A 13,471-nucleotide genomic window follows, 5' to 3' on the forward strand; every position below is an offset into this window, starting at 1 on the left:
CATTAATTGGACACAGCTTGAAATGCGCGAGTCCAGAACTTCAAGCAGAGTAAATACTCGGTTAATTAGAGAAATGAAAGGGGCCTATATATGAAAACCTAGGTCAAAAGACTGATACGATTGTAGCCGGCCAGACACTTGCTATTGACGGTCTATATTGAGAACTAATAATAACAGGTAGAGATGGGGGTTCGTAATAGACACAGAAATGTAAGGCTGGTGGAATATACCCAATTAAAATAAACCACATACCAAGAAGTCTGTAATCCCCTGGGAAATCTCGAATGGGGAATGGAGAAACGTGCTGCCGCATCTGGAAGGATGAACGAGCAGTAATTAACTCAGAATTAGAGGGCAGTCAAGAGAGTATGTTAATAGCCAGTCGGGGACAGTGAGAAAATGCTTACCGAGTGTTGGCGTCCTGTCGGTCTCAGGATCGATAATCAACTTGGTAATTTCAGATAAGGAATGGAGAACATAGGTGCTGCATCTGGAGGGATGAGCAGGCAATAATTGTAATTCATGAATTGGAAAAGTTACATTGATGGCCAGGTCGGGGACACTGGAACAGTGCTTACCGAATGATGGCGTCTCGTTTGGTCTCAAGGATCCGCGCTTTATGTCATCGTGTGAAACCGCGATGGGTCTGATGAGGCAAGAATTGGGGGATACTAAGTTAGAGAAACAAATCCCTGTGGGGAAATTTGAAACGGGGGATGGGTAGCAAGCACAGTAATACTCACTCGGTAAACCTGAATTGAAAAGCTCTGTGTGTGGGCCGCCGACCATCACCGCGTTTCCTGGTTTGGAAAGGGAGTCATGGTGACGGGTCACATGGTAGCCTGAGTAATCATGGAGTTTGAAGAAAGACTAGATCGTCTGCCACTATCGTTAGAGAAGGGGAAAGCCGATGTAGGCTGGGGATGGTAATATGTCAGGTGCCCTTAGAATCCAAACCAACAACATTCATAAATAATTACAAGTATAATGATAAAATAGAATTGGAAAGAATGAAAAAATTAAAAAAAAAACACAAAAAAAAACCGCTATACTTGTAAAGTACAATGTCCGTGGGATATGAGCGTACCTCTCAAACATGAGGGTAAAGGCCCAACAATACCTGAATTGACAGATAATACATCATTGACGGTAGTGTATCATACCCACACATGGAGTAGAGACGCAGTAGAAAGTTAAAGCCCTAAGGTGGAGCATCAAAGCTTACTGGGTAGAGACTGCCAAAATAGACTAATCAGGACAGTGTAGCCAATTGGGAGAATGAACTGTCGAGTTCATTAAGACCAGTTTCAATGGAATTGAAAAAGTACATCCATTTCAGTTCTCGCATGTTGAGGATATCAGCGATGTTGCCACCTCGTGGTCCCATTGTTACTTTTTCAATGACCAACCATCGCATGCTCTCTGGTGGATGGGAATTCAACTTGAAATGTTCAACCAAGGGTGCGCCTTCCACGTCACATCGAATACGGCTCATGTGTTGCAATATCCGGGTTTTAATTTTTTGCTGGGTTTGGCCAATATAGATTTTCTGGCATGGGCAAACAATGGCGTAGATGACGTTACTGGAATTACAATTACTGAAGGATTTGAGTTTGACAGTAAGATGGAGGTATACAAAATCCTTCGTCTGAATGGTGGAGTCGCAAGCCTTACAGTGGCCACATTTGGAGTGACCAGTGATTGGCGGTAGGTTCCATAGGGTGTTGATCGTAGGTTGGCAGTCAGGGGGTAAGAAAGAGCTGACAACATGGTCCCTGATACATTTAGCCTTCTTAAACGCATGAAGCGGTGTCAGGGGTTGTTTGATGTCGTCAGAAACCAAATGCCAGTGCTTGTTGATGATTCTTTTGATGCTGTTGCTTTTGGTGTTGAAAGTGGTGACACATACAATACGACTCTCTTCCTGGTTAGTTCTGTCTTTTGGTACTAATAGTTCCTCACGGGGATAGAACCAAGCCCGTTTGCGTGCCTTTTTGATCAGTCGTCTTGGATAGCCACGGTTTAGCAAGCGATTGGATAGATCCTGTGATTCAGAGAAATAGTCATCTTTGGTGGAACAATTTCGACGTATCCTAAGAAATTGCCCGAAGGGCAAGTTATCCCTAAGAGCACGGGGGTGATGACTATTGTAGGCCAATAAGGAATTTCTCTCGGCTGGTTTACGAAATAGTTTGGTAAGGAGTCTTCCAGATTGGTGGTAGATGGTGACATCCAAAAAGTCAATGGAGTTACTGTCTGATTTGATTGTGAACTTGACCTGTTGGGATTGTTGGTTCAGCCAAGTGAAAAAATTATTCAATTGGTCTTGGCTGCCATTCCAGATCATTAAAATATCGTCGATATACCTCATCCAGAGGCCCACTTGGTCTCTGAATGGGTTGTATTGACTGAAAATGGTATCATCTTCAAATGCTGCCATGTATAAAATGGCTACATCAGGAGCAAAGGGAGCACCCATCGCTACACCAGAGGTTTGGAGATAGAAGTTAGTATCAAACAAAAAGAAGTTACGGGTCATTGCGATTTTGAGCAAGGCTACTATGAACTCAGATGGTACTTGGACCGGTGCAGGACGTTTCTGGAGACATCTGGCTATCACCGTCAGAGCTTCCTGTTGGGGAATACACGTGTAGAGGGAGATGACATCACAAGTAGCTAGTATTTGCTTTGATGGATCATAGGGTATGCTTTCAGTTATGTTAATGGTGTGCATAGTATCTCGAAGGTACGATGGAGTGGCCTCCGCAAGTGGTTTGATGAAAAAGTCAATGTACTTTCCCAGAGGTTCCAAGATGGACCCACAGCCCGAGACAATGGGCCGACCCGGAGGGTTTACCATGCTTTTGTGGAGTTTGGGCAAAGTATAGAGTGTTGCCAAGCGGGGATGTTTGTTGTTGAGAAAGTGAAATTCATTCTCAGACAGGAAGCCTAAATCCAATCCTTCTTGTGTTATTTCAAGGATCTCTGTTGCGATTGATCTGGTAGGGTCAGATCTCAGTAGTTGGTAGCAGTTCTCATCCTGTAGTTGACGTAGAATCTCAGATTTGTAGGCAGATAGATCCTGTATAACAATGGCACCGCCTTTGTCGGCAGGTTTTATCACGACTTGGTTGTTCTTGGCCAGTGATTGCAGGGCTTTTTTTTTAGGTTTGCTGATGTTATATCGAACAAAGGTTTTGTCTTGAAGAACCCATTGTACATCGCGCCAGACAACAGCTTCATAGGCTCGAATCTGATTCGACATACTGCTGGCATAGGGAACAAATGTTGAGGGTGGTCGCAGGCCTGTGACAGATGACTTAAACTGTGTTTCAGAGTTGAGGAAGAAATACTTGAGTCGGATTTTCCGAAAGAATTTATAAAGTTCTGTTCTTATCATGAAGTTGTCTGGATTGTATGTAGGGACGTATGATAGTCCTTTACTGAGTACTTGGAGTTCGGTAGTACTCAGTGGTTGGTTAGAGATGTTGATCACAGGGCTCAGGATTTCAACCGGTTCGACTGGTTCTACCAACGGTAAGTCTTGTTGCGAGTCACCCTCTCGCCATGTTGTTCGGGTTGGAACCGAACTTGTTTCGAAGATTGGCCTCGTCCTCCATCCCAGTTGGTTTGATTCTGCTGAGAGCCACGTTGATTCTGCCCGCGGGGCCATGAGTTGCCTCTTCCTCGTGGAGGTCGCCAAGATCCCCGACCTTGTCCTAAAAAAGGAGGAAATTGCTGAGGTGGGTAGTTGTAGTCAAAATATTGGTATTGGTAGCTAGGGCCTGCTGAGTCTGGTTCCCCTTCGGAGCTGTAGGACGAGTCAGAGAAGGTGGGATAGTTCTGTCTCCCCCTGTAGTTACCACGGCCTCTACTGGTGAAACGGCCCTGTGTGTCTTGTCGGTTACAATGCGGCGCACCATGTGGCAAAAACGGCACAGGTGCGTCACGCATCTGTGTCGTAAAAGCAGCGCATTGCTAGAGCTGCATCGCGCTTGCGACGCAGCTCCTACAATGCTCTGGGGGGCCCTATCTCCCCAATGCTGCATCAAGCCTTGCACCTGCTTCAAGCAGGCGCAGGGTTTTGACGCAGCATTGGCCTAAAAGTGACTGAGTGAATTCTTGTAGATTTCACTCAGCCACTTTTAGGAGGCGTTCCTGCGCAGGAACGCCCTCCCCTGCGCCGGAACGCATCCTGATGGCGCAGGGCTTTACAACGTGACTCATCTCTCAGATGCGTCACGTTGTTAATACCCAGCACCATGGCGCATCTTTTGTGCTGCCGCTGCGTCACAAAAGGTCTCAGTAGATGGTGGGAGTGGTGAACCAGAGGGTGGCAGTGATGAACCAGAGGGTGACAGTGATGAACCTGAGGGTGGCAGGGGTGAACAGAGGGTGACAGTGCTGAACCAGAGGGTGGCAGTGCTGAACCAGAGGGTGGCAGGGGTGAACCAGAGGGTGGCAGTGATGAACCAGATGGTGGCAGGGGTGAACCAGAGGGTGGCAGTGGTGAACCATAGGGTGGCATGGGTGAACCAGAGGGTGGCAGTGGTGAACCAGAGAGTGGCAGTGGTGAACCAGAGGGTGGCAGTGCTGAACCAGAGGGTGACAGTGATTAACCAGAGGGTGGCAGTGGTGAACCAGAGATGCTGTGATGAACCAGAGGGTGGCAGTCGTGAACCAGAGGGTGGCAGTGGTGAACCAGAGGGTGACAGTGCTGTACCAGAGGGTGGCAGGCGTGAACCAGAGTGTGCTGTGATGAACCAGAGGGTGGCAGTGGTGAACCAGAGGGTGGCAGTGCTGAACCAGAGGGTGACAGTGGTTAACCAGAGGGTGGCAGTGGTGAACCAGAGGTGCTGTGATGAACCAGAGGGTGGCAGTCATGAACCAGAGGGTGGCAGTGGTGAACCAGAGGGTGACAGTGCTGTACCAGAGGGTGGCAGGGGTGAACCAGAGGTGCTGTGATGAACCAGAGGGTGCCAGTTGTGAACCAGAGGGTGGCAGTGGTGAACCAAAGGGTGACAGTGCTGTAACAGAGGGTGGCAGGGGTGAACCAGAGGATGATGTGATGAACCAGAGGGTGGCAAAGGTGAACCAGAGGATGGCAGGGGTGAACCAGAGGGTGGCAGTGGTGAACCAGAGGGTGTCATTGCTGAACCAGAGGGTGACAGTGGTTAACCAGAGTGTGGCAGTGGTGAACCAGAGGTGCTGTGATGAACCAGAGGGTGGCAGTGGTGAACCAGAGGGTGGCAGTGGTGAACCAAAGGGTGACAGTGCTGAACCAGAAGGTGGCAGGGGTGAACCAGAGAGTGAAAGCTGAACCAGTGGGTGGCAGTGGTGAACCAGAGGGTGGCAGGGGTGAACCAGAGGGTGACAGTGGTGAACCAGAGAGTGGCAGTGGTGAACCAGAGGGTGGCAGTGATGAACCAGATGGTGGCAGTGGTGAACCAGAGGGTGCTGTGACCATACACGCCCGCATCGGTAACTTCGCCATGCAAGCGGCCCGCGAACACGCAAAAAGCCCCACAAACACGCAAAAAAACAAAAATCCGCAAATTCGCACGAATTCGCGGATTTTGTGGATCGCGAATTCGATTTCGCGCAAATTCGCGGACCGCAAATTCGCAAATTTCGCCCATACTTAAATAAGATATAATGTGTTTCCTATTTTTACATGATGTGAAATTTCACATGAAAATAAATGTCCATAGATTTATCTCAAATTCACATCAAATAAAATGTAGGGCTCAAAACTTACAACACATACTAATGTAGTTTTCTATAATCATAATGATCTTACAAATTCACACCATCATTGTCTAATGTCACGTAAAAAATAAATGCAAAAAGAACAATTGATGGACAGAATGTTGAACAATGTCAAACATTCACCCCAGTACAGAGATATGGGACTAAATAAATTTTTTTTGTTGCTCCCCAGGCTAATTCCAGTTTAAACCCAACCATACGCAAATCAGGCTTGACGCTGTTCCCCATTGGAACAGTCCAGCCCTAACTGTCAGGGCAGGATCTCCCTGGACCGGAAACAAGCATCCAGGGATCAGTATTGGAGTTTCATCCCTCTTAAGCCAGGCTAGCTTGACTTCAGTGGCATGGAGAGTACGGGACCTACGTCTGGGCATACCCACCCCACTTGGGGTGACAATGCAATAAGAGCAATTGAGAACAGAATGTTGAACAATGTCAATCATTCACCCCAGTTCAGAGATCTGGGCCTAAATCCATTGTCTTTGCTCCCCATGCCATTCCAGTTCATTGACACTTCACTTCAATCACTACACTTCGCTCAGGAAATCAAAGGATCATTTTCACCTGTGTTTTTTTAAATAAACACTTACATAGATTCACAAGGACTTTTTTAACGTGTACATGTTCCTCTGGTGAGCCATAGAGTTGCTTTTAGAGGGCCTGCCCTCTGTTGAAAGCAAATCCAGCTCCTCTGGCAAGAAGTCTGGGGACCTGTCACCTGCTTTGCCTGGCACCGTGGTTCGCAGAGTTCAGAAACAGCAGAAGGCATGGAGTAGGCCTTGGTGGCTGCAATGTTGCAAGGCAAGTTAGCTTTTTTTGCAATGCTGCAGACACCTAAATCGTTGTGATCGACGACAATGACATACACATACATGTTCCTTTCACACATGTTAGCCTATGGCTGTGTCCATCGTGGAGTTTAACAACCACTAGGTGTTCAACTTATGCCACGGCTGCCTACATCCAAATGTCCTGTTGGCAAGGTCAGGCGTTTGCCATTTTAGATGGTCAAATAGTTTGTAAGTCAATGTTTGGTGTGTCACCACCACTCAAAATGTTAGCTAGTTTGTTTATTTATGTATAATACTCGAGTAACTTATTAATTTATTAATAAATATATATACTCATGTATTACTCTGGTAAAATGCGATAGTTGTTGGGTATTTTTCACACTTCCGTTGATGGAATTTTGGTTAAAAAAATACAAAAAGGAATTGTGAAAATAATACATTTAAAATGTACTATTTACACATTCTTGTAGTTAAAATAATAGACACTTAAAAATAGTACTTGTTAATAAATTATGTCAATGTTACATGTTCTGTGAAATTATGTTAAGAAACTTTATTTATTTTTAGCAAACCATGACATTCGTATCATTTATAAAAAAGATTGTAAATGTTTCGAAATGTGTAAACAATATATTTAAAATGTACTATTTACACATTCTTGTAGTTAAAATAAAAGACACTTCAAAATAGTACTTGTTAATAAATTATGTTAAGAAACGTTATATATATTTAGCAAACCATGACATTTGTATCATTTATGAAAAAAAGATTGTAAATGTTTCTAAATGAATGCATTGTTTGGGTGTTGTTAGTTTTTTAACACACTAGCTAGCCGATTTGGTGGCCCCTGCATGGCTTGTTACTTGATTATTTGCTCAAGCATCATTTAATATAAAGATTTAACACTTACACAAAAGCTACCTCCTGTGCTAGTTTTTAATTAGCCCCCCAGGGGATCCAGGTCCCAGGGGGAATTCCTTATATTATTATAGGGGAGGAGGGTGCACAAGGCCCCCCTCCCTGGGCCAAATTTGGACTCGGCCACCCCATTCCCTGGGGCCTGGCCTTATCAAAAGTGGGAGGGTCCATCTAGTCCCCTCCCGGACCTATTTAAGCCCCGGGTACGAAATCCCCTAGGGCAATGATGTGTATGTAATTGGGAAGAGGTACAGACTCTTCGGAAGACATACAGCCCCCCTACTCGGGCTTATTTAAGCCTTGTAGACTCCATCCCCCAGGTCCCAGTCTCAATATTAAAGGAAATGGGTGCCACGTGACCCCCTCCTGGAGCCACTTATTAATATGGGGATCCCAACTCTCAGGGTCAGCTCCTGCTATGTCCTGGGGTCCCCACCCTATGTCCACAATGGCAGATTAAGGGAAAACTGTGTTTTTTCTTGCTTTCCAGAAGCAATTTCAAAAGCTCCCATCAAGTGAGAGCAAACATGAAGTCTCCTCCAAGCTAGCTCAGTTGCACAGGCTGGAGTTGGAATATTATATTTTACCCCTCCAAAGTCTAACACCTTCCATATTGTTGTGAGTGGGAATAATAAATGTATACCCATCCTATATTCTATGCCTTCCCTACTTTTGCACAGACTAGAGTGAGAATTTTATAATATAGATTTATACATAGTATTATGCATTAGTTGTTCTTTTTATTACATTATGTAGTATGCATATATTAATATATTTAGCATTAACTACTTTCAATTCTATTTATATTTTAAAAAGATAATAGTTTTGTATATTTTTGGATGATGTTAGTGTCAATTATATTTTTCCAATATTTTGATACTTAACATAAGTACTTACTTTTTTGATTTTAGGAGCCGATATTGTCGTGAAATATTTTTGACACAAGATTTTTGTTAAAGATGTTATTTTACCACAATATTGTGTTGGCAATCTATCTGCAACTACATACAAGTAGTTGCAATTACATAGTTGATGAGAAGTCTTTAAATAGGTGCTTCCATTACATGAATGGCTACAATCTGACACATAGGATTGTGTTATGATCCGGTTCACTGACTGACCGCATTACAACTGTCTCTGCATCTGAAATGGCTAAATTCAAACATATATTTCAGAATTTCTCTGAGTTCATTTATGAAATTTAAACAGAACAAGTCGGAATCAGTGAGCAGAGATTGGTGTTTTTGTTTTGTTTTGCTCATCTTGACTGCATTTATTAACTCAAAATATCTTTAATGTTATGCTGAGTGTAGAGCTTAGAAACACATAGAGGCAGTTATTGTCCTGTGTTTCTAATCTCTGCTGTGTGTAGCCCTTGCTTTAACCCGGATGTGTTTTGAATTATATGCTGAAGCTGAGACTCAATAGTAAATGAGCAGCAGAAGACTGATGAAGGGTCATTTTCTTGGAACTTTATGTTCTGGACAAGTGTCAGAGACCAACACAGTGAGAAAAATACAGGACAGATTCATGCATCTCTTACCTTTAAAAAATGGAATCACAGTTTTGTGACAGCTGCTCACAATTCGCAACATGTTCTTTGAATGGAATGTTTCCAGCTAAGTGAGTAATAGGTGGAGGGCCCCTCTGGGTATAAGGATTTATTAATGCAAAGAAGCAGCCCTTAAGCAAATTCCAATTCAGCTGTTCCTGTGCTTCCAGTGAAAATAGCTGAATAGCACTTAAACGAATCATGAACACTGGCACAAAGCCAAAGGTGGTGGGCTCATATACATTCCACTGAATGCTTGGATGTTTTAGAATATTGCACCAAGCCCAGGCAGGATATTAAAGATGTTCCCTTAGCTGAATTGGATTTTGTTTATTTTGTTGATGGGTCATGCTTAAGGACAGATGAGGGTATTCTGAGGGCAGCATATTCAGTCTGTACAGATGCAGACGTAGTTGAAGCTTCTTGTCTCAAAGGAATTCGTTCAGCTCAAGTAGCAGCATTAATTGCCTTGATTTGAGCATGTGAAAGAGCAAAAGGGTTCAAAATGACCATAGTAACTGATAGTCAGTATGGGTATGGTGTAGTCCATGACTATGGCCAGCTCTGGTCTCAAAGAGGTTATTTAACTTCTGCGGGAACACCTATCAGGAATGCGAAATTGATCAAAAGACAGATCCATGGTATTCAGCTACCAGAGAAATTTGCTGTAGTAAAATGTACAGCTCACAGGAAGGGAGACGATTACATGACAAAAGGAAATGCATATGCTGATGAGATCGCTAAATTCTGTGCGAAGAATAATATGTCCATTAATCGGGAAAATGAAAATGAACATGTTTTGAACTCACTTATGCTAACATCTGTAGTAGAGGTACAAAAGGGGGTGGTGATGGACGGAGCATCTGAATCAATCAAACACTCACTCCCAGTCAAAAGATCTGGGTTTAATCCATCAACGTTCTTTAGCCCACTCTGCCACCCCAGTTCAGACATGGCCATATGCAAATCAGTCTGACCCTGTGCCTCATGGGAACAGTCCAGCCCGAACTGCCGAGCCATGTCTTCTCTGGAACAGAAACAAGCTTCCGAGGACCGGTTTCTGGCATTCCAGCCGTCTTCAGCCCGGCTTGCTTGAATCCAGTGGCAAAGTGAGCAAGGGACTCACGTCTGAGCATACCCTGCCACACTTATGGTGGCCAAAAGCGGTACAAAAGGGGGAGGTGATGGACGGAGTATCTGAATCAATGAAACACTCACACCCAGTCAAAAGATCTGGGTTTAATCCATCACCGTTCTTTAGCCCACTCTGCCACCCCAGTTCAGACATGGCCATATGCAAATCAGTCTGACCCTGTGCCTCATGGGAACAGTCCAGCCCGAACTGCCAAGCCATGTCTTCCCTGGAAGAGAAACAAGCTTCCAAGGACCGGTTTCTGGCATTTCAGCCGTCTTCAGCCCGGCTTGCTTGAATCCAGTGGCAAAGTGAGCAAGGGACTCACGTCTGAGCATACCCTGCCACACATATGGCGGCCAAAAGCGGTACAAAAGGGGGTGGTGATGGACGGAGCATCTGAATCAATCAAACACTCACACCCAGTCAAAAGATCTGGGTTTAATCCATCACCGTTCTTTAGCCCACTCTGCCACCCCAGTTCAGACATGGCCATATGCAAATCAGTCTGACCCTGTGCCTCATGGGAACAGTCCAGCCCGAACTGCCAAGCCATGTCTTCCCTGGAACAGAAACAAGCTTCCGAGGACCGGTTTCTGGCATTCTAGCTGTCTTCAGCCCGGCTTGCTTGAATCCAGTGGCAAAGTGAGCAAGGGACTCACGTCTGAGCATACCCTGCCACACTTATGACGGGCAAAAGCGGTACAAAAGGGGGTGGTGATGGACGGAGCATCTGAATCAATCAAACACTCACACTCAGTCAAAAGATCTGGGTATAATCCATCACCGTTCTTTAGCCCACTCTGCCACCCCAGTTCAGACATGGCCATATACAAATCAGTCTGACCCTGTGCCTCATGGGAACAGTCCAGCCCGAACTGCCAAGCAATGTCTTCCCTGGAACAGAAACAAGCTCCGAGGACCGGTTTCTGGCATTCCAGCCGTCTTCAGCCCAGCTTGCTTGAATCCAGTGGCAAAGTGAGCAAGGGACTCATGTCTGAGCATACCCTGCCACACTTATGGCGGGCAAAAGCGGTACAAAAGGGGTTGGTGATGGACGGAGCATCTGAATCAATCAAACACTCACACCCAGTCAAAAAATCTGGGTTTAATCCATCACCGTTCTTTAGCCCACGCTGCCACCCCATTTCAGACATGGCCATATGCAAATCAGTCTGACCCTGTGCCTCATGGGAACAGTCCAGCCCGAACTGCCAAGCCATGTCTTCCCTGGAACAGAAACAATCTTCCGAGGACCGGTTTCTGGCATTCCAGCCGTCTTCAGCCCGGCTTGCTTGAATCCAGTGGCAAAGTGAGCTAGGGACTCACGTCTGAGCATACCCTGCCACACTTATGGCGGCCAAAAGCGGTACAAAAGGGGGTGGTGATGGACGGAGCATCTGAATCAATCAAACACTCACACCCAGTCAAAAGACTTTTGTTTAATCCATCACCGTTCTTTAGCCCACTCTGCCACCCCAGTTCAGACATGGCCATATGCAAATCAGTCTGACCCTGTGCCTCATGGGAACAGTCCAGCCCACCTGCCAAGCCATGTCTTCCCTGGAACAGAAAGAAGCTTCTGAAGACCGGTTTCTGGCATTCCAGCCGTCTTCAGCCCTGCTTGCTTGAATCCAGTGGCAAAGTGAGCAAGGGACTCACGTGTGAGCATACCCTGCCACACTTATGGCGGCCAAAAGCGGTACAAAAGGGGGTGGTGATAGATGGAGCATCTGAATCAATCAAACACTCACACCCAGTCAAAAGATCTGGGTTTAATCCATCACCGTTCTTTAGCCCACTCTGCCACCCCAGTTCAGACATGGCCATATGCAAATCAGTCTGACCCTGTGCCTCATGGGAACAGTCCAGCCCGAACTGCCAAGCCATGTCTTCCCTGGAACAGAAACAAGCTTCCGAGGTCCGGTTTCTGGCATTCCAGCCGTCTTCAGCCCGGCTTGCTTGAATCCAGTGGCAAAGTGAGCAAGGGACTCCCGTCTGAGCATACCCTGCCACACTTATTACGGCCAAAAGCGGTACAAAAGGGGGTAGTGATGGACGGAGCATCTGAATCAATCAAACACTCACACCCAGTCAAAAGATCTGGGTATAATCCATCACCGTTCTTTAGCCCACTCTGCCACCCCAGTTCAGACATGGCCATATACAAATCAGTCTGACCCTGTGCCTCATTGGAACAGTCCAGCCTGAACTGCCAAGCCAAGTCTTCCCTGGAACAGAAACAAGCTTCCGAGGACCGGGTTCTGGCATTTCAGCCGTCTTCAGCCCGGCTTGCTTGATTCCAGTGGCAAAGTGAGCAAGGGACTCATGTCTGAGCATACCCTGCCACACTTATGGCGGCCAAAAGCGGTACAAAAGGGGGTGGTGATGGACGGAGCATCTGAATCAATCAAACACTCACACCCAGTCAAAAGATCTGGGTTTAATCCATCACCGTTCTTTAGCCCACTCTGCCACCCCAGTTCAGACATGACCATATGCAAATCAGTCTGACCCTGTGCCTCATGGGAACAGTCCAGCCCACCTGCCAAGCCATGTCTTCCCTGGAACAGAAACAAGCTTCCAAGGACCGGTTTCTGGCATTCCAGCCGTCTTCAGCCCGGCTTGCTTGAATCCAGTGGCAAAGTGAGCAAGGGACTCATGTGTGAGCATACCCTGTCACACTTATGGCGGCCAAAAGCGGTACAAAATGGGGTGGTGATGGATGGAGCATCTGAATCAATCAAACACTCACACCCAGAAACCGGTCCTCGGAAGCTTGTGTCCGGTCCAGGGAAGACATGGCTTGGCAGTTCGGGCTGGACTGTTCCCATGAGGCACAGGGTCAGACTGATTGTGTTAGCTGGTAAAACACATTGCTGTAAGACTAAAGGTCGAAGAAAAGCTGTTAGAGGATTCTTTATTTAAAAAAAAAAGTAAAAAAGGGGGGTTTGTATATATAGTGTTAGTGATTTTTGAATTTCTGTTTTTTTTAAAGGCTCTTGTCTTAAAGTAAAAGATGCCTTATACTAATAACAATTCGAGATGCTCTATTTTAAGAAGATGTTGCAAAATGTCTTCTATTTGTGTGTTCTTAATAATTTTGGTTTGGTTAATTTTAGCTGTCATTTTTCCTTTTGGAATTGATAAAGAAATGTACAAAGCTAATATGACTAGTAAAGTTGTGGCTAAACAGGATATTCATAATGTAGTTGGTAAGACTAATAAAGTCATTGAGCACAAACCGGAGCTCCACCAAGATAGATCTGTTTGTGATTTTTCTAGTAATACCTTTTCTAGACTTTTATC

The sequence above is a fragment of the Lissotriton helveticus genome, chromosome 2_1 (genome assembly GCF_964261635.1).
Source record: "Lissotriton helveticus chromosome 2_1, aLisHel1.1, whole genome shotgun sequence".
Taxonomy (NCBI): Eukaryota; Metazoa; Chordata; class Amphibia; order Caudata; family Salamandridae; genus Lissotriton; species Lissotriton helveticus.